At 34.3% G+C, this 26577-nt stretch overlaps 1 protein-coding gene across 9 annotated transcripts in view; it reads right to left on the reverse strand.

The window, feature by feature from the left end:
* Bbx (BBX high mobility group box domain containing) overlaps window positions 1–26577 on the reverse strand; it is a 246833-nt gene that overhangs the window by 135283 nt on the left and 84973 nt on the right. For all 9 annotated transcript variants that reach the window (XM_047563432.1, XM_047563431.1, XM_047563430.1 and 6 more), the window contains one exon: window positions 8844–8917. The gene's annotated coding sequence lies outside the window, so the exon portion shown is untranslated. The remainder of the gene's footprint in view (window positions 1–8843; window positions 8918–26577) is intronic.

A 26577-nucleotide genomic window follows, 5' to 3' on the forward strand; every position in this document is an offset into this window, starting at 1 on the left:
TTTTTCCAAAAGTTTATTTACCTGTGGGTAGCTAACCCAAAGCCTCTGTGTAAGGTGTTTAGATGTTTCTCAACATTACTGATGGTGAAACTCTTCCCTATCTTCCACAGCAGTACACTCTATGGGCTTTTCTCACCACAGATCTGATTATTTTCCTTTCCTTCAAATACTGCTTAACAAATAGGCAAGAGTTGTCAAAACTGTATTCTTCGGTATATTATCTGCTTTCAGCAATTTTCAAAGTCTCATTTTCCTTCAAGTGGCCCCATCTTAAGTCAAATGCATCTCAAATTTAAAACAATCACATGAATATCCTCTCTGCATATGAACTCCAATCTACCCCAAACTTCACACTCCACCCCCAGCAAATAAGCTTCTGCTACAATCTCCTTACTTCTGGCAGCAGCAGCAACAGCAGTATTCTGAACACAACTAAATCAAAGATGTATTTCTGGCTTTTCAACAACTTACTGATTCCTTCCCTCTTGATCTTTCTGAAAGTCTATCCTTATCAATCTCTAGAAATCAATAGTGAGCATTACGCAGTTCACAATCTAGAGGCAAATAAGGACACTTACGAGCAATAGGAAGTAAAAGTTAAAAATCTTTAAATATTCAGAGGTAATTATAAACTCCAATGTATAAAATATTCTATTACAATGAAAATAATCAAAAATTTGATCTTGATGATTAAGTTAAAAACTCACAAAAAGAGGTGGGACCTCCTGGGACATCTTTACTACCTGTACAATAGAATAGCCTTGCTAGAAAGTTTTCTCTATGCCCATCATTAACAGGAACAACTAAACTATCAAACCTGAAAACTTCATCATTCAAATGCTTACCTTAGCAAATTAAGTGAAATATCAACTGTATGCTTCCATCCTTCAAACAAATAGCCCAAAAAAATAACTCCATAGAAAGTTGCTATTTATGGGGAATGGCAGTGACTGCTGATTTCAAACTCTTCTCTACTGATTCTTTTATAATACACCTATTTGGTACCTCTAACAATGCTGAAAACCTAGTTGGTATTCACAGACTACACTGAGATAATGGATCGTTTCAGGAGCATGCCCATCTGAGTGGTGCTGGATGGAGAGATGGTAGGTACTACTCTGCACAAACACCTATAGTGTGTATATCTGCACATATTTTCAAAGTTTTACTTTCTCTTATTTGGCAATTCTTCATAGTAACATGATTTACTAGGATAGTGGTGGCTAAGCCCTATTCGAGAAATCAGTTCCTCTGTATCTGGCTGGCTCTAAGGAAACCTGTGGAGTCTAAGTGCCTATGGAAATTAACGTTCAGTGCCTTAAAACACCACCTGAAGTGGAATACTCTGCCATGAGTAGACACTTGGTAACAGATGTCCTTATAGTAAATGTTAAGGAACAGTAAAATAATCACATAATTCATCTGTTTTATAAGAACAGTACTACAGTCACAGCAGAGGAAAATAAATAAATAAATAAAACTAAACGAAGGTTATAGAAATCAATGTAAAGATAAGACACAATATTCCTGTCATCTTCACAGGTCAATTTAAGTACAGAGAAAGCATAAAAATATCCCCACAGAATAAACCACCAAAATGTGGATTTCAGTCAGCTGTTTGGTAGATATATTAACTGAGTCCAGGTACCATCCTGCATCTCTTAAAGCCCAGCATGAACCAATTTGCCTATTTTAAATCTCACAACCTTCACATGTACTCAACTAACTCATCTACTGATCAAGTTAGAGAAGCATGTGTTAAAAAGCTAACAAGTCTGAATAAACACCTGTGATTAAGTGTACATAACAAATAACCCATCAAGCACCTGGAATTGTTTTGCTATTCATTTTAAGTTCTCAGGCCCACTAACATTTATTGATAATGGGACTAACCACAAACTTAGATCTTTAATTATTCTTCTTCTTAAACTCAGTCTGGGAAAAATAATTACTTCCATTAAACCAGGGGGTGCTTATTAACACTAAGTTCAATGGAATACAGGATTAATGAAATGCAAATTCCTAAAATACTAATTCACCTAATGTTTATTGAGCAAACTCCATGTGCCAGACACCGTTTGTAGGTTTGGGAAATATAGTCACAAACAAAATAAACTTTCTAGTGTAAATTCAAGTCCCTTCACATTTTGAACAAGTCCTATTAAGAATTCCAAGTATATACTGCACTGATTTGTGAATATAGAGCATAACCAGTAAATCAGTATGTGTTTTACATTATAATAGATGGAAATTCTTAGAAATGTTAAGAACAACTCCCCTGTTACTATAGTTTAGATCAGGAATGTCCCCAAAAAGCCCACAGGTTAAAGGCTTGGCCTCCAAATCGGCCAGTGGGAGGTGGCAGAAACTTTAACTGGTAGGGACCTTTAAGAGGAGAGAGGTCTTTAGGTCATTGAGAGGTGTGCCCATATAGTGAATTATGGTCTCCCCTCTTTCTTTCACTTCCCAATCATGAGGTAAGCAGTTTTCCTCTGTCATATGGCACTGCTACTATCCAGTATCCAACTGGAGGCCTGAGAACAATGGTTCATCCTAATCAAGGACAGGAACGTATAGAAGGTTACAACCAAAATAAATCTTTTCGCTGTAAGTTGATTATCTCAGGTACTGGTTACAGTGACAGAAAGCTAATTAGCACAGTTATTACATCTATGGATTTTCCTGGGAAAGCATACTTTTCTATAATGGAGATCAGAGGGACTACAAAATTCAATGCAAACTTACTTAATTTATCAAATGCCTTTCAAAGTACCATTAAGTGCATGGAGAGAAGTCATGCCTAAATATATTTAATACTGTCCTTAACTAGTGAATTTCACAATCTAGTACACTGATCCTATTGTTGAGAAGAAATACACTGCTAAAATTCATTATGTATGTTTTTGAGTATGAATCATTTCAGAAATCACTTTTAGGGAAACTAAAATCAAAGCATTTTAAAAGAGTTAAAATATCTTTAACCAATTAAACAGACATCTACAAAATTAGATCACTGCTTGACAGTTTATCCTACAGTCAAAAAACAGAGGTGAACTGTTAAATTTCACAAATGAATTTAAAATTATTTGTTCACAGAAGTGTTTAAGGGTTAGGGATGCAGCTCAGTGGTGGTGCACTTGCCTAGCATGGTTTAAGTCTCAAAAGGTTTGTTTCCTTTTGATTACAGACATCTTGTATTGGACAGATACCAAATAATCAGAAATTGAAATTATTCTAGTGACACAGAACACACAATACACAATCAACTAAAGATAAAACAAAGAAAGTTAATCTTATCTATGTCAACATCCACTATTTGCTTACCACTAATTCCAAGTACCCATCAACTGATGAACTTAATTTAAAAATATACTATGATACAGTGGAAAAAGGTACTAAAATTCAGTGAGCTGTGCTTATCGACTATACTTGAGAAATTCAAACTACTATCATCTAACTTAAGCACTGACATCAGAGGAAAGAAGGGGAAAAAAGAAAAAAGAAAGGAAGCTAAGGCAATAAGTAGGTAGATGTATCAGATTTAGGGCTCTCTGACTTCTGGAACTACTTCAAATACATTCTTTTTTGTATTATTTTCTGTTTACCAAAATCTTAAATATATTTCATTTCCCTATCTGGATTCTCAACTGTTTCACATAGTTAAAGAATACTGCCTTGGATCATGTGAATTTCCTTGTTTGAGACAGTAAACAGAAACAGATATAACCTCCAAAAAGTAACTCTCTTGTTCTTCAATGAAATTCTCAAATACAATCTATTCCTAAATAGCAATGAAGACACATGGAAGCCAATTTTTACAATGATATAATTCTTCCATTATACAAATCATTTCTGATTTTCAAGTTCTTAGACTTGATTCCTTCACTTATAAGAAACTCATTTTCATGCACAACAACTTCAAAGTGGAATATGAATTCAGTAATTTCAAATGTCTCCCACCTCAAAGGCACCAAAGATAATTTTAGAATCTTAGAAGACTATAGCAAACCATATTTCTTGTTTATATATTATGTATTACAGAACATACTTTTTCAACACTTCCATTTCATTCTTTGGAAGAGAAAAACAACTACCTGTTATGGGTGAAAGTGGGCTTCCCTGTGCAAAAAAACAAACAATAGGTTAAAGCCCCCATTCCCAATGTGATGAGACAGGGAGGACCAATAAAGAAATAATAAAAATTAAGTGAGGTCATAGGATGGGACTCTAACACACCTAGTTAATTTTGAGAAGAGGAAGAGACATCAGAGCTTTCTGACTCTGTGACAACTGAGGAAAAGACCCTGTGAGGACACAGCAAGAAGGCAGCTATGTATAAGCCACAAAGGGAACCAAACCAGAGACCACATTTACCAGCTTCTTATTCATGGCCTTCTAGCCTCCAGAACTGTGGAAAAATAAATGTTTGTTCGTTAAACCACTCAGATGGTGATATTTTTTTATAGCAGCCACTGCTAGCTATCACAACCTGTAAAGATGAGGAGCTTATATTTTTAGGTAGTTTTACTCTACTAATAATCAAGCTAAATCAGTCAGTAACTGATAGTAACAGAGATGTTCCATTTATAAAATGAGTCTGGAACAATGTGAAGAAAAACTCACACACACACCCCATTCATTTTTACATACATGTGTTATTTTAAATTAAGCAAATGAAACTGTCATTGTAGAAAGATCATAAGGTTTTGTACCTGATTCTGAGAGTACAGGAGGCAATGTCAATAGAGAAGTTCTTTAAGGAGTCCAAATCAATTAAACCTTCATTGGAGAATAGTAACAAAAAAACTTAAAATATAAATGCCCACTCCTTTTGAAATCTAATAGCATTTGCTCTTCATGGTAAAGAAAAATTTAGCAGCACCACCTCCTGTTTTTGTATCTTGCCTCAAGATTGTATAAATTTTGAATGTTTTGAACTTCATGATAAAAGAATACATATCCAATTCTTGGTCATCTCTCTGTCCTTGGGACTTCTAAATTCTCACTGGCAGAGTGAACTATTAGATTATAGAGTGGCTCACAATCTTTAACAGGATTCACCCTTTCTCTCAGTTTTAAGAATATAGCTACCTTCAATTTCCAGTATAATTGTAGAAAAATGGGTAAGTTTTTACACTTCCAGGGCAATTTTTAAAAACTCTTCAGGGAGATTATTCATATATAAATATACAAACACACTTTAGATAAATATACACCATCAGATATCTATCAGAGGTATTTTATAGGGTATTGGGATTCTTGAATTTTCATCACATTCCTTTTATTTTTTAAATGACTCATAAAAATTGTACATATTTATGGGATACATGTGAGTTTCAAAACATGCATACATTATGTGATCTTCAAGTCAGGGTAAACATCTCTAACTCCTCAAAATTTAATGTTTCTTCATGGTGAAAAATTTGTAAACTACCATTTCCTGAGTGTATCTATGTGCCACGCACTATATTCAACACTTGACACAACTGCCTCAATTTTACTTCTCACACTCCTTCAAGGTAGAGATTGTGATCCCCTTGTGAAAATGAAGAAACAAAGTTTCAGAAGGATCAAAATAATCACCCAAATTCTTTCAATCAAAAAGTGCCAAAACTAGAATTTCTCTAAATCCAAAATGCCATGTTTTGTTATGCTGTCTTACCTTCTAACCTGTATATACACAATTAAAAAAAAAAAAAAAAAAGACAGCTTTCTAACCATGCTCCTCTCCCTCAATCTTAAGGAACTATAAACTATCAAACAAAAGTACTGTTAATAGCCTTCTGTATTTCTACACAACTGTAATCTATACAGATCTGGAAAAATTATTTTTTAATACCTATAGGATTAATCAAATCAATATTAGCTGAGGAGTTCCATGTTCCTAGCAATTTTCTATAAGACTTAGGATATAATAATGCAAAGCCACTGTATAGTGAATATGACCTTAGGTGGAGTATGTTAGAAAACTCCAGGGATACAATTAAGCTCCCTACAATGTCACATTCTTTATCTCTAAAATGATTCTTGAAATTGAACTTAAGTAGACAAAGGTAATTGATAACCATTATATTGAGTAAAAATTATTACTAATGAGAAAAGTAAAATACTCATTTCTTCATTGCCTTCTTATATCAAATTAGATAGTATCTGTCAAAATTCTGTAACCTATTATGCATAGGCAATGAATTATAATAAATATCATATTTCCCTTCTCTAACTCTGTATGCAAACTGCCATGGGTCCTGTATGCATTAGTTCTCATTTATTTTTAAAACTACTTATTAAACAATAATGTAAAGTCTAAAATATATACTAGAATTTATTACTAAATAATGAAAAAGTTCTAACATTCAAAACATTAAGACACTCAAACTGTATCCACTCCTCACTCCATAACTTGTCATCAATAGTAACCCATATAACAATAAAAAGGAAACAGTCAAATAAATCTAGATTTAAACAGATGGATTTACTGAAGGACTTTTTGCAATCTTTAAAATATCAAGTACGCTCTCTCTTAACAAGCAGTAGATGCTATTTTCAGATACTAAAGTTAAAACATGCACTGTCCTCCTTATCTGCCTTTCCCTACCTCACCCTTTGTACAAGGTCCCTGGCACCCTAAAACAGAGGCTTGGCCAAGTGACCTGCTTTGGACAATGAAATATGAGAAGCAGCGACATGTGTCATTTCCAAGCAGCTGTTTTAAGTGCCATAGCTTCACTATTGCTTTTTTCTTCCACCACAAAACCTATGCATCCCAAAAAAGGTTGCTCCTTCAGCTTTGCTCCAGGAATGAAGAGGATACATAATACAGAAGAGCACCAGACTCATCAAAGACATAAACAAAAATAAGAAACTTTTACTACTATATACCACTAAGATCTGGGGACTCTTAATAATGCAACGTAACTTTGCTTAAGCTGACTGATGTTTCCCAGATCTACGGAATGCTGGTATCCTTTCGGCAAGTAACATCTTCTAGTATATAAATCACTCTTGCTTTTGTATGACATCTTTTTATTTCTTAATTAACACAGTATCTGAGTGCAAATACATATATATATACACTAGAAGTATACAGTCTTCACCATCTTCAATTAAACTTTCATCTTAAATTTTACCAGCAATTTCAATTTCTGTCAATTTCTGCTTAGTCAATAAAATGTTTTATTGTGGTAATCAGATTTACATTCAGAAATCACAGATCAAATGGCTAGTCAAGACCATCATACTAATGAGTTAGTTTTCTGGACAGCTCAAATTAAAAAAGCTGCCTTACTTTTTATATATGTATTCATATTTAACAAATTCAGAATACTGTTGACAATTTCAATTTTCTTTAAACCTCACTATAATTTCCTTTTGGATTAGCAACTGAGACCATATGATATTTCGGTATCAATTTATGAACATTCCATGTCAATTTGCTGATTTTATAAAACTATAATTATGTTCTGACTGGCATTCTTAAATCTGAAATTTTTGTTTCTATCAAGTATTCCTAAAGGATAGCACAGTAAAAAGGAAAAATAGTAATACCAGTTTTCTTAATGGCATCAAGATTTTGCTGGTGTTTCAAAACCTACCACCACACACACACACACACACACACAAAAATGAAAGAAAGAAAAAGATTTGCTTGATGTTTTCCTATATTAAATACATGTTTTAAGCTAACCTGCTAATTTTTACTGTGTGTCCAATCCTAAACAATGACATTCAGAAAAACATGACTCAGAGGCTTTCTATTTATGCTCATGGTATAAAAGCAACATTCAGTCATATACTGAAGGAAAGTAGTTGCAAATGTTTTAGACAGATTTAATAAGCTAACAAAAACCCCTTAAAACAGAAAAGAATTCAGATTAATTTTCAATTAATTGAAAAGTTAAAAAAAAGTTCCTTTCCCAAAAACTGCAACTGAACCATATTTGCTACATTTGTTCGTTTTGATTTACACCAAGCTCTTTTGTCTTATAAATCATCAGTTCACAATATAGTACGCATGTATGAATAAAGCAATTGAACAGCTGATTCCCAGATTGGGAAAAATCTATGCAACTAACCATTACTAAAACTAAAATATTAATATCATATTTTAAAACAGATAAAATTTTTTTCGAGTAACAGCTTTAAAAATTTGTCACATATATACATATGTATATACATAAAAAATTTGAACTTTATTACATAGTTTTCATATTTTAAGAAGTTTCATGATGCAGCTATACACATCTCTATTATATGCAATGGGGGATTTAAGAATTAAAGGGATTGACCTCAGGACCACCAACCACTGAGCCACATCCCCAGACCTTTTTTTTTTTTTTTTTTTTTTTTTGTATTTTATTTAGAGACTGAGTTGCTTAGCACCCCCACCTTGTCCTGCTCTATTATTTTTAATAGGTAAGAAAAACTCCCAAGACTTTTGATATTGATTCATTTTCCAATTAAAAGCAACAATGATACAAAGAACTGCTTTCAAAGAAACTGATCAATTATATATATATATTTTAGGTGTGTAACCCAAGACTTTAATCAACTGACTTTCACTAAAAACACACTGTTGTGAAGAAACAAATGAAGAGATTCTGAAAATTTTTTAAATTTCATAATTTGAAAAGATCTAACTTACTTGATGATGAAGATTAAAATGTCACTGTAAAAAGAATAATAAAAATGAGAAAAAATACAGAACTGTCACACTTCTTGATTAGTATGGAAAGTGAATCCATCAGATGGGGCAAGGCTGAAACCAGCTCTAATAGCACATAGTTCTTGACAGCCTCACAGCTTCCAGGTAAGCAAGTAAGATGCACCTTCAGTGCAGCTCTTACCAGTCAAGTCAGGACTTTCCATTGTGATTGCAATGGAACATCAGAACTTCCAGCGTCTGTGATGCAACAGGATTCTGTGAAAAAGCCATAGCAAAGTGGTTAAAACAGGAGACAGGAAAGCCTTGCAAACAAGCTGACACTAATTTTCCTTCGCCAAAATAGTCTCCCAATAAAATGAATTAACAGCCTAACAATCAACACCAGGCAAACATCCCTATGTCAATGCAATTTAGAGAAGAGTCCCCAAGTGTTTACTGTCATTTTTAATTTAACAAAAAGACAACTAGCTAAAATTACTTAATATGAATTCTGAGAGTGAGGTTGCATAGACTAAGAATTAAAGGCAATGGCTTCTTCAGCTTTGGGCTAAAATCAAATATATAATTACAGGAAAACTTCCTGGAAAAATACAGGGTTAACTGTCATCCTGACTAAATTAGTTATTTTAAATGACTGACCCAACTCAACTACATAAACTATGATCCAGATATTAATATAATTAATCTTTCAAGTATTTTAAAGAAAATGAATGAAGTGAGACAATAAAATTAAACAAACAAAAAAGAAAACAGTTACGGTGAAGGTGCACACAGATAAAAACTGTACCAAACCAATTATTTTCTAAGTATAAAGAACTAAGAAAATATAGGAAAAATAATCAAAATCAGCAAAAAGAATGTACATACCAATACATGGAATATTTTAAATGTAAAATAACACTGTAAGTAAAGATAACTATTTTATAATCTCGGTTTCATTGTGAGATACATTAAGTTTCTAGTTTGCTTGTTCACATTTAACCAAAAGGGGCAATTTCTTGCCCCAAGCAGATTATGACAATACATTTCTTACTTACTGGTTTACAGGTCTAACAATATTATGAGTCATTTTATGTCTAGACTAAAGTTTTTTTAATTTTAATCAGTCTGTGATTAACATTAACTATCAAAACTGTGTAATAATTCATGAGTAATTTTATCTAGAATTAGATGATTCAGTTGTCACCCAATGCAATTAACAGAAACAATAGCAGGCAAGAATAGAACATTAAATGGTCTCATGCCACTTCACACAAGATACTACTCATTCATTCCCATATTTTGAAAATAAGAGTATAGATAAAAAAACTAAAATCAAATCTTTGAAGTTAACCTCCAAGGTTAGCATATGAATACTTGCAAACTAAATGCCTGTTTTTAAAACTTTTTCCGAAAGAAGCACAAAATTTTAAACACTGATAAAATTAATACTATGAAACTCTATTTAAAATTACCATACAATGGGTGGGAGGGGTTAGCGTTAGGGTTAGGGTTAGGGTTAGGTTTAGGGTTAGGGATAAGGAGGGTGGTAAAAATGAAGGAAGAAGGACTGTATAGAGGGAAAAGAGGGGTGGGAGGGGTGGGGGGAAGGGAAAAAAATAATGAAACAAACATCATTGCCCTATGTAAATTTATGATTACACAAATGGTATGCCTTGACTCCATGTACAAATAGAGAAACAACATGTATCCCATTTGTATACAATAAAAAAAACAAATAAATAAAATAAAAAATAAAAAAATAAAATTACCATAAAATATACAACTAATGTCAATAAAAATTTAAAGAAAATATCACAAACTAATCTCCTAGTCATATACTTTTTTCCTTCATACAAAGTCATAAAAGCAATATATACAACCATTAGTTAATATAAAATAAATGAGCAAAAACCATTAAGTAAATAACTACACATGTCAAATAAAGAAATTCTTACAAATTAAAAGTGTTACTATAATTTGTTCAGTCAAAATTGGGAGAAAAAGTTCTATCACCTTTTTGGGGTTGGGAGGTTTACTGGGGATTGAACCCAAGAACACTACCACTGAGCTACCATCCCCAGTCCTTTTTTTTGTTTTTGTTTTTAATATTTGAGACAGGTCTCCAACTTGTGACCCTGTCTAGGCCTCCTGAGTAGCTGGGATTACAGGTATGAGCCACCATGCCTAGCTATCACATTAATCTTAACAGTGTGGGTTTAATTCTTCTTTGGTTTAAATATTTGATTACACTTTAGTGTAAGCAGTGAACATATGCTATATGAGAAATAAAATATGCTAATTCTTCTTCCATAAGAAGTTCTTTAAGAAGCTCAAAGATAAACAAATCTTCAAGTATCCTGATACATTTATTTCTATAATGGGAGATTTTATTTTGATTACCGTTCTGTAATTTACTATGTATGATACAACTATCTATGGATAAAGCGGGAGAAGAGGAAAGAATAAATTGACTATTCTATGGCCAATACAGGTTGTTAACTCTCAAGAAAACAAAGAAATCATGATGGACCTAAAAAGACAGTGAACCAGCCCCAGAGAAGAGGTCAATTTCCAGGCTAAATGTCCTACCTGAGACAGCCTAACTTAAGATTGTATAGGCTATTACAAAATGCCCATGAGTAGCATCAGAAAAGCAATAATAGTGTGGCCTATTCTGCATTTCAATTAAAAGGATTTCATTTTTGACTTGACAGAATTGGGTTGTTTGGTGAGATGTCATAAGGTCGGATAAGCAAAAGCCCAAAGTGTGAACACAATGGTGACTTTAACAAGCCCTTTGATCAAAGTCTGGGCAGATCTGTGCAAGCCACCTGGTGCCTGCCTATGTTCTCCCAGTCCCATGTTGGTGTCTTCTCAATCCTCACTCCCCCACAGAGAGCCTTGGAATCCTGACTCCTCCTGATTAGAACCCACTACCTCATTAAGAACCTCCCCTTCCCTTTTGAAGGTCTCTGCTTTCCACTCATGATAGTCCTGGTCAACCCTGTCCACACTCAGTATTCCCGCCTAGAAACCTCATCATGGCAGGTGGACAGTCATCTATTAAATACCTATTATTTGCCTCTTAACACAAATAAGGCATCTGACTTGGCATCTCAAAGCCCAATCTTAAAGATGTGGCCTAAAGCAATCACTGAAATATACCAATGCAACTGGCTTTCTGGCACAGCTCAGACACCGTCCCCTTGGGGCACTGTGTTTTGAATCACTTATTACACTACAAAAAGGTGAGGTGCCACTTCTTACAATGAGGCGGACTTCCAATTAGTGTTAAATGTCCAATATAGCATTCAAAGGCACATCACTGCAAAATTCCCTTCTATGCCAAAATTGTATGCTTTATACCCTGATGTCACTACTACCCAGTCAGCACAGAAGGGACTCCAGGGTGACCATGTGCCTGCTTACATGGAAGCATATTTAATTCCCATGAATGACTGCTTTTCTGATGTTTTCATCAATTCTCTGGGTAATAGACTAAGCTTTAACTAACTCATTTTCATACATACACCTAATTCAATCAAGCTCAATGAAAGGACTGCAATTATTTGCTAAGGAACAATTACATTCAAATGAAAAAAAGAAATCAGTGGGCATGACACAATCCATGGTACAGATGCCTTTCCATTTATGGCATAAGAACAGCAAGAAAAGAAAAAAGAAAAAGCCAAAGTGCTAGAAAAGTAAATATATTTTTTCCTCATCTTCCTGAAAACTGAATACTTATGCTTTTACACCTGTAAAAAGCAAAATGGGGAACCAGAGAAAGCAAATTTTTAAATTACTCCTTTCAATTATGTTAATTATTTAAAAGGAGTTGCATTTTTTTTCTTTCTTTTGTGGCAGTGGGGATTGAACTTGGGCCACTCAGCCACATCCCCAGACCTATTCTGTATTTCACTTAGATACAGGGTTTCACCGAGTTGCTTAGCACCTCGCTTTTGCTGAGGCTGGCTTCTAAATTCGAAATCCTCCTACCTCAGTCTTTGAGCCACTGGGATTAAAGGTGTGGGTCACTGCACCTGGCAAGGAGCTGCATTTCTAATCTAAGAGTCAGTAGGACCTCAGAGAGTCAAACAAATCCAGATCACAATCTAAGAGTTCTAGTAACTGCACATATACTAAATCATCCACAGGATCACTCCACTATCCCAACAATAAGTATGCCAATCTCTACTCTACAATGGATTTTCTTAAAATGTTTTTTTCTGTTTTAAAGCTTATTATTGTTATTTTTAATGTGAATTTTTATGTTTTCCTCAACTCACTCCTTTATTTATGCACTACACTTTTATAAATGAACTTAACTAAAAACTCCAAGTTCTATCTGCCACATGATATAATGGGTATCATGTTTGTAAGTCAAAAACTTCTTAACTAAAGCCTTCCCTGTATTGTGTGTGCATAGGGTTTCTCCTCTATTACTCTATGCAATCTCAATTTCTTCAATAGTGGCATCAAATACATTGTACAATACTACAGTATTGAAAAATGGTGTCATATTAGCTGTTTTACAATTTTAGTCAAAGAATACCATGCCTCAGGTCACTGTGGTTCAACACTGGTTAGAACTGCAAATGACAAACAACCTACTGCCAACAAAATCATTTGCCAAAATAAAATAGCTTCATAGAGATAAAGATAGGGACATAAGTGTATGTGGTGTGTGTGTGTAAGAGAGAGAGAGAGAGAGAACACATAATGTAAGAATAAATACAACACTTTTGTTAAAATAATCCACCTTTTATTGTTGAAGCCTAAACCACAACTATTTCTGGCCAGGAACCAATATTTAACTGAAATTTCAAATGTCAGCTATACTGAGAATGGAGATCTTTTAAAGGACAATGTAAATCTGAATAACTTCCTTGAAACCTTTCCACTCCCACCTTTACTTCCTCATGACCTAGAGCTTTTCAGTTAAGAAATATTAAAAAAAAAAAAATAATGACAAGCAGTCTTAGGAGTTTCCTCCATGTCCAGCAGTAAAACAAAGTACTAAGTATTTACAAATTTGTCCATTTGTAAGGACAACTCTAGCATTCACTGATAACACTGGTCTCCTAAAATACCAAGAAGATTTAGAAATTCACTTCCCTCTAGTACTCAATATTGTACCAATTATAAAATTATATTTTTAAACTACTTACCACCTACTATAGGCCAACAGAACAGTAATGTGAATGATTCAACGTTTCACTATTTGAGAAAGTAAGGACCTACTTTCTCAAATATGAATTATGAGTTAGCATAACATTGCAAAAGGTATCATTAACAGCACAGCTGGTTTTTTGAGCCGATATTCTAGTTCAGTAATCACAAACAATATACATACAGAAGTCAGATAATAGAAGAATACATAATAAATATTAAAATAGTAAGCAAAAAAAATTTTATAGTTAGAATGTATAAGAGTATTCTTACACAGATAAATTAAGTTGGAACATGAAGCAGGGATGACCTTGGTATACAGAGGCACTGGCCCAGGATGAGCAAAAAGATTCAATACTGGGAGAGAGCGTGATCTGCTGGAAGTGTTAGGGGAACTAAGTGGCAGATCTGGCTAAAGCACTAATTTCACATCCAAAAGTGGAACATGAAATATAGGCAAATGAAAACTGTGATGTCCTGCTTTTTTCTGTCCATAGTCTCATAAACATAAAATAAGGTTAGTAGCACAGTGTTGTGCTAAACCTACTAATCTTATGATATACCACCCTACAACTGTGGGTCAATTCCTAAGCCTCTCTGGGCCTCTATTCCTCATCTGCAAATCTGAGTAATAATCCCCACAGCTTTAAGAGTTGCCTTAAGAATTAAGACATTATAATATAAAATACTTGGAATATATTAAGTGCTCAATAAATGTTAAGTAATGTTCTCATCAGAGTTAAAAATTAGTAAAAAATTTTGGTGAAGTTACATTGTGAACACACTGGGGTTGGCTTGAATATTCTCAGCATTTAGATGGTCAATGAATTGGTACACTATCGAATGACGTTTCACTGTGTATTTTATTTTAATTTAGGTGGCTTAAATATATGCCTAATTCTGACAGTCTGAGCAACCACTTTTTACTCCTACCAATTTCAATGTACATTTGCTGATTTGATAATATGGACATTTTATTATAAAGATTATCTGTCCCAAACTGTTGCTCCAAGGACCGTGGTAGAACCAATAATTTCTGCAGTTTCCACACATAGAGTTAGATGGTTTGGCATGGAGGCATTGAATATCTCTTTATACTCCCATGAACTGTGTAAATGTGCCTTTGACCTTCCAGGCAGGGAAAACTGCACAAGATAGAGAAAGGGGCTGAGGTTGTGGTTCAGTGGTAGACTGTTCGCCTAGCACATGTGAGGCACTGGGTTCAATCCTCAGCACCACATAAAAATAAATAAAAAAGGTATTATGTTCATCTACAACCAAAAACAACAACAAAAAGAATTTAAAAATACATAAACAAAAAGAAAGACAGAGAAAGTGTCACTTCCAGAATGAGTATAAAAGTATGCTTGTCAGCAGCCACATTAGTAATAATGACAGGGAATACCCAGATACTTTGGGAAAACTCATAAGCTCCATCAAGACACTAAAACTAAACTGGAAAATAAACAGGATAACTGTGGGTTACCCCCTCGGAGATTACATTGGCTCAAGCAAGCCTGATCTACATGTACTTTAGGAATTAACTTGTAACTTTCAGAAGGGTTCCTGCAAGCGAAATGCACTGGACAAACCTCAAGACCACCTTGTCTTCTGAAGTAAGAAAGGGCTCCTTTGGCTATTTTCAAGATATCAATAATTCACAATATACAGAAAATCAGATTCTTACAAAAAAATTATCCCAAAAATGTGATAATAGAAGTCAATAATCAGCAATTTACATAACTGTAACAGAAAATATTGTTTCAAGAAGTAAAGGGCATTGATCTTTCTCCTTTTTTTCTTTAATACAAATTACACAAAGCCAGTCTAAAGAAACAAACATAAAAATACAATTTAAAATTTTGTGGTATTATTTAATAAAAGTACATTTCTATTAAAACCTGTATTTTGGAAGGGAGAGTCCTAGGGATTGAACCCAGAGGTGCTTTACCACTGAACTACATCCCCAGTCCTTTTTATTTTTTTATTTTAAATCAGGGTTTCACTAAGTTGCTTAGGTCCTCACTAAGTTGCAGAGGCTGGCTTCAAACTTGATCTTCCTGCTTCCTGCCTCAGCCTCACAAGTTGCTGGGATTACAGGTGTGTACCACCACACATGATGAAATAATTTTTTAAAAAAATAACAAAAGACTCTACTCTCCAGATAGGGCCCCTGTCCCTTTCAGGTGTGTCTAATTTTTTCCAGTAAATATCTTACTGGTAGAAAGACTTGCTCAGATGCATTAACTGTATGTTTTTTAACATATATATTTTTTAGTTGTAGATGGACGCAATACTTTTATTTTATTTATTATTTTTTTTGTGGTGCTAAGAATCGAACCCAGTGCCTCACATGTGCTAGGCAAGTGCTGTACCACTGAGTATTAACTCTAGCCCTGTAAGAGTATTTTTATTATGAAGTCACAAAGAAGTCTGCTCAAAAATGACTGTGATGTGCCAATATGTTCCCTTTTTATTTATTCGCAAATCAGTTATATTTCTGGAACAAATAAGATCACAAGAAAATTAGTTATTTTAAATCAAAAAACCCCACGTAACTTTCCTTAGGGTGCACAGAGAAGTTCAATCACATTTCCATGGCCGAAAGCAAGTTAAGACCCAGGGAAACTGGTGACTGGACAAAAGGTATTCCAGGTAATTTTGGACCAGGTTGAGGCAATACCCCAGGTCTTCACAATGCTTTCCCCATTACTGCATACTGCTGCCCCACAGGTCTGATGCTTCCTGTTAGACAAGTTGTGAAGTTACAGAATCATAGAATGTTAGAGGTACGGGAGAGTTAGGACCCTCTTACTCTGGCCCATGTGATGGCACAGCAAGAAACAGGTAGGGGCAGATCAGAACCAGGTTCCCTGCCTTTGTTTGTCCTGATTGCACAAATGCACTTCAGGATTATCAATTTGATCTAGAATTTGTTATCCACAACCAGTAGGAGGCTCCAGGCCACATTATAACTTCACTCTTACAGTAGTCCACCACAGCAGCAATATTCAGCAGGAAAAGACCCATTAAAAGGGGTCTAACTTTTTACACTCAGAGTTCAGAGAATATTTTTTAGTTCTGGAATGATTTGCCCTTGCTAGGCTGAAGGCAGGGAAAGACAGCACTTAGCTGTAGAAATACATATGTCACATACATGTGTTTCTAAATACTCTAAGCAACACCTTGAAATGAGGAGTTAATGTCAAGTGTGTGTTGTGTGTGTGTGTGTGTGTGTGTATACACAAAGGGTATAGAAGAATACTCTATACTTTCTGTCCTATTTGATTGTGAACCTAGAAATACTATTATAAATAGTCTTAATATTTAAAATATCTGATGTCAATTTACTTCATTTAGCAATGAGAATTAAATACTGACTATGGAATGACAAGCTAATGCCAGTTGAGAATATAAGAACAGTAATTCTCCCTTAAATGCACAACCCCAGGAGAAACACCTAGTACCAATTAAAATTATGTCTTATATTAAAACTAAGTACATGCCCTATTATACCTCTGTACAGTACAAATGCTCCACCAGTAATTAATCCTCAGAAAAACACTCCCAGCTTTAGTTGCCACTGCTCCTACGACAGTCAATATTTAAAGTAATATAAAACATTTAGTTTAAATTAAGTCAACTCAAAATATCAAAAGAAAATATTCTCTAAGTATTTCCATAGGTATAGGCTTATTCTTTGCCGCTAAATCCAGTGTAGTAACACACAGAAATCAGTGTTATACAACCCCAGGGGTCACCAAATATAAGGACTACAAGGCAAAAGGCTTATCCTGAAGCAACCCTAGAGTAACCTGCAATAGCCATAGTTCTCAATATAGCACATTTTGAAATTTGAACTTCTTAAAATTAGCAAAATCAAACTTTGCCATCTTTCAAGTTGAAAAAGAAACTTGTTGTTAGGAGCCTTATTTAAACAGGAGAATACCCACCTACAAAAGCATATTTTCTATACTGGATTCTCTCAAGCAGAAAATAACAGACTCATGTTTTAACCTGCTTGGCATACACTTCCCATTATGCACTTTGATTTTTGGGAAAATACTTCATGCACCTGGAGTGTACATGTCTTTTTGGGAGAAGAGTCCAGTACCTTGAATAGGACTAACCTAATTCTACCTCCAAGTTTCTGAGATGAACTATATCATGCAGGCTTGTCCAATCTGTTTATTCCATCTTCCTAAACACTGTGGCTGAGTGAGAACTGGGTATGAAACCCGAATCTTGGCACAGCTCACAAAATAAACAACAGAGATGTTAAACTACGTTACTATAAGTACCTATATAGTATCTATATTACAAATATTACCCAAATTACTATAAGTACTATGTACTTAAAGTGAAAGAGAATGGTTTAAAATTTTGTTGAAATAAAAGTACTGGACCACATACATACCTCCTGAAAAGAAATGAAAGGAAGTACTGATTTATTTTACTCTACTTTGTATCCTCATTTCAACAAATTTATTCAAAATTGCTGGTACATCATGATACTTAGTAAGTCAAGATTTTTAGACTTGAAATCTTTTCTCCTGTTACAGCAATTCATCCTCCAATTTACATTTCTTATAAAGAGAAGTTTCAGGTTTCAATACAAACATGGAGAAACTGGCATATGTTAATCTGATTTCAAAAACTAATTGTAAGGACATTTCCAACGTCTTGAAATTTGCTATGTATCATGGTATACTTAAGTGAATAGTGACACACAATTCATTCTCCATGCAAACCTATGGCCTGAAATAATTTTATCTTAGATTTAAAAGGAGGGAAACAAAACAAAATAGAAACAAGGAATAGTGAGGAATACAGTGTCTTGCTCTGAAACGTTATCATATATACCTCTGGAAAAACAACCAATTTTTGAGGGATAAAATAAAACAAAATATGTCAACGTTAAAACTATTCTGAATATATTTCTTAAGTGGAATCTTTGCAGCTTAAAAGGCATTTACAGTACTTTACTTTCACAGATGATTATAGTCACAAAGAACCCAAGAGTTGGTTATTATACAGTACATATGATAATTATATTCTTCATCAAATCCCTCATACCATCTTTCTTGACCTAGGCCTCTTTTCATAAAAGTTGAAATACAAATGAATTAATGATGAGGTCATGTATGAACATCCACACACAACCAAAACTCTTAACTTCAAAACACAGAGCTCTTCAGTGATTCAAATTCCAAAGAGTATTGCTATAATTTTAGAGTAACAACCCAAGTACTTGTCCCTTACTTTGGAGGTAAAGTACATATAAAGAAAGGAAATAAATGTAAATTCAGGCCTAGAATTTATTTTCAAATATGAACTACATCTCAAGAATTTTTACAGTGTTCTAGAAATGCCAAAGACTGCTTTGACAACACATCTAAAACTAAACTTTAATTATTGCACTTTGGAGGTGAACAGTAACAGGAATAATAATACACATTAGATCCCAGGTCTAGCATGTGGTTCATAGCCTTCAATGAATTTAGTCAGCACCAAGAGTCTCATATAATGAATTCTAGGTGATCCCCAAAATACAATATACTAGAATAGACTTGAAATTCAAGTCTACTTGATTAGAGTAAAATCGTTAACATGGTTCAACACCAATGCTAACAAAACAACCTTAATTTAATTAGATTCTCTTCATCCCATATTTCACTCCTATTATGCTTCCTCCCTTCAGAGCAACTACTTTAATGTGCTGAGTATTTTGGATGTGTGCTAATTTTACATAAAACTGAAAATGGTACATCAGATAATAGGTGGAGGAAAGGACACATGCTGTTAAAAGGGAATTCTAGGTTTCCCTTTTGAAGTTCCAGCATGAATGCATGCTAACAGACATTACACTTATGTTTAAAATTTCCAACTGTGGAGTAACAAGAATAGGTAGCATGTAAGCACACCCACAGATTTATAAGTAAGCACTGTTACCTTATCTTTTCTCTGATTATGTCACTGAAAGGTAGCACACATAATCTAAACTAAGTCTCATCAAGTAGAATGAATAAAAGTGCAAAAGCAGAGAACTGGAGATGCCTACCTTAACTGAATGAAATGCATGTAAAACTGTATAGTGCAATATGAGTCAGCATTGTGAAGTACCCCAAAATAAAATGAACTTAGCAGAAATACACTGTCAAGCAAAAAATGAAAAAGTCCTCTCTACCTGGTGCTGTTTATCTTTACTAGGTAAGAACATAAGAAACTCCAAGTTCCTCTAGAACAGACCATTGAGAGATAGCAGAGGAGCTAAGCAACTCTGCTGGGGGAAAAACGGTTGAAGAAAATGAAAATGTTACTCTGAAAAAGAAGTTCTGTTTTCACATCCCTTCAGTGTCTCATAAAGATGAGACATCAGGCATAAATTTGTATGGTTAGTTCAGAGTTTAAAACTGAAAACAATGAGCAGATGTTTCTAGGAGGTAGTTTGGAGGGTTCAAGGTAAGGAAACACTTTTTAACCATCAGATCTATACAAAAGTGAAGGGAGTTCCTTTCAGATATTTCTCTATTGATGGAGATAATCAAGTAAAAACCTAAGAAGTTATTATATGGAATTCGTTCAGGGCACAAAGGCTTTCAAGTCTTCTAAGACCCAAGCATTTCAAGATTCTCAAGAGTCTTCAGAAAAACCAAGAAAAGCTGAATGCCATGAGGCCTGGAATGCACTATGCCTTTCAATCATGATGCCCCAGGACTCCAGCTCTACTAAAGATTATGGTGCAGTAATGTACCAAAGGCAAGTTCAGGTTATTTACATTTTAAAATCACAATTCAAAATTTGTGTTAGTCAAACTGTTTAAGGCATTGGAAATGAGCATATGCTAGTTTCTAATTAAAAGACAGTACAAAACTTTTTATATAATCAAAAGATTTCATATTAACACCATTCAATTATCACATTAAGCTTGTGCTCATACTGTTGCACTAAAGTGAAACTGGATTAATAAAAGAAATTCAAAATAAATAGCATTATCACCTATTTTCACAGAACTGTTCTTTGGAATTCAGAGCACTTTACAGACATTTGGATCTATCAAAAATTATGATAGTAACTAATAAGAGGGATTTTATTCCATTTTATATGTTAAGAAAACAGCCTCCAATAGCTATAATTATACTCATCAACCATACAAATCAGAAAAACAAATCTCTAGAGTACAAATTATTAGGTGGGTAAATCATTCAGCCACAAGGGTCCTCTATGTATGAGGGTCATTTAAAAAAAAAATCAATGTTTTATTAATATCCCAAAACTATAACTATTAATTATGAGAGCAAAGGATTTCAGATAACACCTAAAGAAGGATTTTATTTTCTAATTTGTACCTTACAAACCTAGATCTATATTTTTATTTCATTACCTTTTAAAACTTGCCTTTCAGAATATTTTTAGCCAAACTTGCGAGGTAGAGAATGCACCCCAGAATTGATGATCATGAGATTAGTATCTTGGTAGAATTAATATATCTCACAATTGAATTTCTGAAAAATTTTGCCATTTTTCCCCTACCAGAGGATATTCCCTTTCAGTTAAAATTCCACTGTAAAGATAACCACTTTGATACATGGTGGATTCTTTTGGTAAGTGCACATTTTTATTGTGTGAACCCTTCCCTGAAAATCATCCCAAACATCTGACTAAAAGCAAAAAACAAAAGTTCTACAATTCTAATTTTAAAAATCACATTTCCTCTATAAAAACTAATTTCAAATTAATCACAGTAGACACCTAGACATTTCCAAGAACTGAAAAGCACTAATACATAGAAACAAGCATTTCTCTTAAGATTTCACTAAAAGTTCCTATCAGGATCTGGAATTGGAATCTGTTAACTAGTCCTAGATTGCCACTGTTAATAGAAGGAACTGGATTCTTATTAAATCATTTTCAATTCACTTTGTAATACCTTTTCTTCCCATAAATAAAATGTTCTTAAAATATTTGCAAAAATAATTTGTGAAATTTCTAAGTATAGCAAATTTAATAAGTACTATTTATATTTTCCTATGGTTAAAAGTAAAACAAATTTACCTTTCTTACATACATGTCAGAAAAGTACCAAGTAAGTGAAGTCAAGAAGTCTTTCATATCTAAGGAAAACTGACCTGGAATTAAAGTGTCACCAGGTTGTTATGGTAATCCATAAATAGCAAAAAGAAAGCATGCACTGGTAATATTTATATATAAGGTATCCTCCACAAAAGAGATAAGGTCTATAAAGGCAAAACAGAATGCCAAAATTTGTCATAAGTTATATTTTTTTCTTAGTGTTTTTTAAAGCTAATCCTACACAAGGAAAATCATTTCCCAAACATGCAAGTTAAAACTTATACTACATATAATATATAAATATGTTTAAATTCTTCTAAATGCCCTAAGCCAGGACATTTATTTAAAATTTTGATTTGTTTCCCTAACACTTCACTCTCTTCCACCACAGAGATCTGCTACATTTTAATCTGAACATATTCATTATTTTCATCCACTGCCTGCCTAGGGCACTTTGTGAGGTATATTTGATTTAGCAAGTTTGATGTGCTGAGTGAAATGGGGGACAAGACCAAATTGAATCCCAGGACTTGGAGGCCTAGGCAGAAGGACATGGTGGTATTATACTCCTGTGATGGAAAGGCTGTGTGTCCTGGAGGTTAGGAGTGAGGAAGCCAATAAAAGGTTTGTTCTAGTCAGCAGAGGTTCAGTTTGGAATCTTTTACATGACATGTGTTATGCAGAATGGGGGGGGGGGCGCTAAGCAGACAGCAGGCTTTGTGAGTCATGCAAACACACAGGTTAAATCTATGGTGAAGAGATGTTGTTACCCAGGGTCTTCATCTAAGAATGGGAAAACAAGAGCCCAAGGACTGCAACCGCAGGGAAACTTCACAGCTTGCCTCAGCTCCTTTATAAAAGAAGATGAGGGATCATCACCCTTGCCCATGATGGACGTTGTTGGGCGTTTCTAGGAACTGATGTATCCTGTTGTCAGGACATGCTAATCCTTTAGTTCACTCTCCCTGCAGCACATGCCTGTCTATATTTTATGTTCTTCTTCACAACTCTTCCATTTGTAATCTCGTATGTTTCAGAAGATGTTTACCCTGAAGCACATTTCACTAGTAGAATTACATTCCCTTGGCCAGGTCACATTCTATTTTCTGACAGAACTGGTTTAAAAGTGTTTAAAGATAAGCTGCCTGCCTTGACCAGCAACAGAGATGCAAGCTTATCAGGACAGGTCAAATCCTAAAAATCTAACATCATATTCTGCACTCCTTACCATGAAAACATAAGTGGCATCAAATAGCTCAAAACAGCTCAAAATAGTCAGCAACAAAACATGCAATGTCAGCAACCAGAATACCAAGTTCCCCACTCCTCAACTCGGCTCTGGAGGACTAGGCAGGTATGGAGAAGAGTAGTTGTATTTGCTCTGAGACATTTGTTTAATCAGAACTTTTAGAAACCTCAAAAAGTTGCCACAATACCACTTCCTTTTCAATCAATCACTCTCAACTTGAACTATAAAACGTAATCACAGGAACCACTTGAAAATGCCAATGTCGAGAGAGGCATAGTGACCTGCCCTGTAATCCCAGCTACTCAGAACGCTGAGGCAAGAGGATCACAAGTTTGAGTCCAGTCTGGAAAACTTTGTGAGCCCCTGTCACAACAAGAATTTCTAAAAGGGGTGAGAATGTAGATAAAGGTAAAATGTCTCTGGATTCAATCCCCAGTAGTGGGGGTTCCGGAGGCGGGGGCACCGGTAGATAAAAATGAAAATTAAAAATGCAGATTACCTAGTCTTCACGACCCTAAACCAATTAAATTAAAATAATCTCCAGGGTTAGTCTCAGGCATCCACAGAGATAAAAGTTCCCCAAGTGATTGTAAGGTATATCCAAGCTTGAGATGAACTATGAATATGCAAGGACTGAGCTGATTTTAAAAACCGATAAAAAGTGGCAGTGTTGTTGTGTTGTCTGGTGATTTCAGATGATGAACACAAGGTTAAAATGATCACAGGTAATATTTAATCAGACCAGTAAGGTTTATTCTTTTTTATGGCAAGTCGCTGTTCTGACAGGCATCTTACCAACTGATGCCATATACATGAATAAATCTGTATAAAAAAGGTCCTGGAAGAAAGTTTCACTATCAGTAATGCAGAACTGTCTTCACATTCATGGGGCAGCAGGTAGAGATACTGTTGCGTGTCTCAGTCATGCCTTTTCCTATGTCTTCTGTTGTATTTTACAGCTAAAAACAAGCTTTATAACACAGCTGACTAATATGGAAGCATTTTGTAGCAGAATTTCTTGTGTCCACTTAGCTGCATCAGGAAGTATGCCATGATCACTATTAAACAGGTGTGTTTTCAGGAAGAAAAAATCAATGTGTTCCATGCCCCAAAATGACATTGATTATTGTCTTTCACCTACTATTGAGTGGTGTGAATGAGAGTAGAGAAGAGCTATACTCTCTTGTGAGGCTGCCTAGTGGCTTAAAATTTTACATCAGTGTCTTAAAAATAAATATCTTTTCACAACAACAACATCATGTGCATAATTAATAACAGTTCAGGACCATTGTCTCTCATGATTCTTTTTGGTTGCTTTCATCCTATACCAATAATTAGCCCTTATATACAAGTAGAAGTACGTTGTCACTTCATCTATTTGTAGATCCTGGGTAGTTTTTAAGTGATCAGGTAAGGAAGTTGTTTTGTTTTTTACTTTGTTTTCCTTTGTTTGTTTCTTCCTCATTGACAATTAATTTGCATTTCAGCTTCCTTTTGTGAAAAGGGAGATGATAAAGGACAAAGCTACTGAACAACTGGGAAATTACTCAAATCACCCAAAACAAATACACTCAGTTCTGCAAGTTCAGTACAAAGAGACACAAATCTTATCAGGGAAAAAGAAAAATCCTTAGCTCTCCTAGAAATTGCAGGCTTCCCAGAGCTTGGATCAAACAATTAAAAAGTAAACACTTCACAATTATAAAGAAATCAAAACACTTCTTTCAAGTAGGAAAGATCAAGGAAGTAAAAATGCTGTTTTTGAGGAACATGATAGTTTCCCATCTATAATTTCTCTAGACAAAAAGATGTTTCCTTCAAGTACTAATATATGTGATGAGTTTCTAATTCTTCATCTTTGTAAATTTCCATTTTACTTTAGTAAAGGAAAACAAGTTCTAAAGAGTAGTGTTCAGGAAAAAAAAATACATACTATGCATCTAGCCTCTAAGAAATATTAACATTTTAAGGTTAAAATCCTTAAAAAATCAGTACATGCCACATCTTTTATTTAGTTTTGTTTTGTTTTCCTAATACTGGGAATTGAACCTAGGGTTTTGCAATTGCTAGGCATGCACTAAGATATATCGCCAGCCCTTTCTTAAGTTTTGAGACAGGGTCTCTCAGTAAGTTGCCCAGGCTGTCTTGCAGCTTGTGATTCTGCTACCTCAGCTTCCTGAGAATCTAAGATTACAGGTATGTGCTGCGTCCAGCTAGATGCCACATTTTTTTGGTTTTGGTTCAGTTTCAAAATGCCTCCTAATGTTCTGTGAAGCTTATGTCATTGAGATTACTGGAGAATTCTTTAAACTAGAAGAAATAATAAACTCGAAGAACTTTTTAAGAAAGAAGTTTCCTAATATAAAAATTATACATGTAAGAAAGAGACTAGAAAAAATACATATTTAATCTGTCTGAACTTCTTTACTAAGAGATTTCAGATTGGTTTCTAATTTTGACATGAGTTGAGAGATATAAAGAAATTGGATATGTTTTATTTCTATTTCAATAAAAGAAAAATAATTACTTATTTAATATATTTTATTTGTACATGCACACAATTCTCATTTGTAATCAATAACTATTTACTCATTAACAATTTCACTCAAAAATATGGAATCTTTTATATCAATCTACACTTTAAAATTTACAGTGAGCATTTATATCTTTGATATAATTTTTTAAAATCTGGAGCCCTCCAGTGGTCAAATATTTATACAGTACCATGAAAAATCATGATAGTCTACTGACTGCATTGGGTACCACTTCTTTATAAAGTTTTTATCCAGTATCTAAAGAAAAATGTTTCAATTAATTTTGTTCATGAACAACCAGATATAGATTCCAGACATTATAAAATGATGGGCATTTTCCAATGTCACAGAGCCCTTACTATTTATTGCCGTAATAAGAAAAAAAAAAAAAAAACTCACAAAAAATATACTCAGTATTAAAATAAACATTACAAGAAAAAAGATATTTTCCAGATACCAAAGAACAAAACATTTAAAGAAAACCTAACAATAAATAAGAAAATTCATGTGCTTTTTCTCAACAAATAAAAGCAATTGTCTTATGTTCTGCTTATGTATTGCTTTGTAAATAAGTGTCCTCTTCAAAATAAGCCATAAGCCATACTAACATCACTATCAACGGGAAGGTACTGCTATCGTTTCAATTTGGAGTGTCCCTCAAAGGCCCATGTGTTAAAGGTTTGGTCCCCAGCTTAGCACTATTCGTGGAAACTTTTTAAGAAGAGTGAGAGGTCTTCAGGTCATTGGGTGTGTGTGCTCAAAGGGCATTACAGGACCTCAGTCACCTCTTGCTCTTTCTTTCAATTTCCCACTACAAGGTAGGAAGTTTTGAGCCACCGAGCACTACCACCAAGCTATGCTACCACAAGCCCAGAAGCAACAGGGCCAGTCATATGAGAGTGAAA

This window comes from Sciurus carolinensis, chromosome 9 (genome assembly GCF_902686445.1).
Source record: "Sciurus carolinensis chromosome 9, mSciCar1.2, whole genome shotgun sequence".
Lineage (NCBI taxonomy): Eukaryota > Metazoa > Chordata > Mammalia > Rodentia > Sciuridae > Sciurus > Sciurus carolinensis.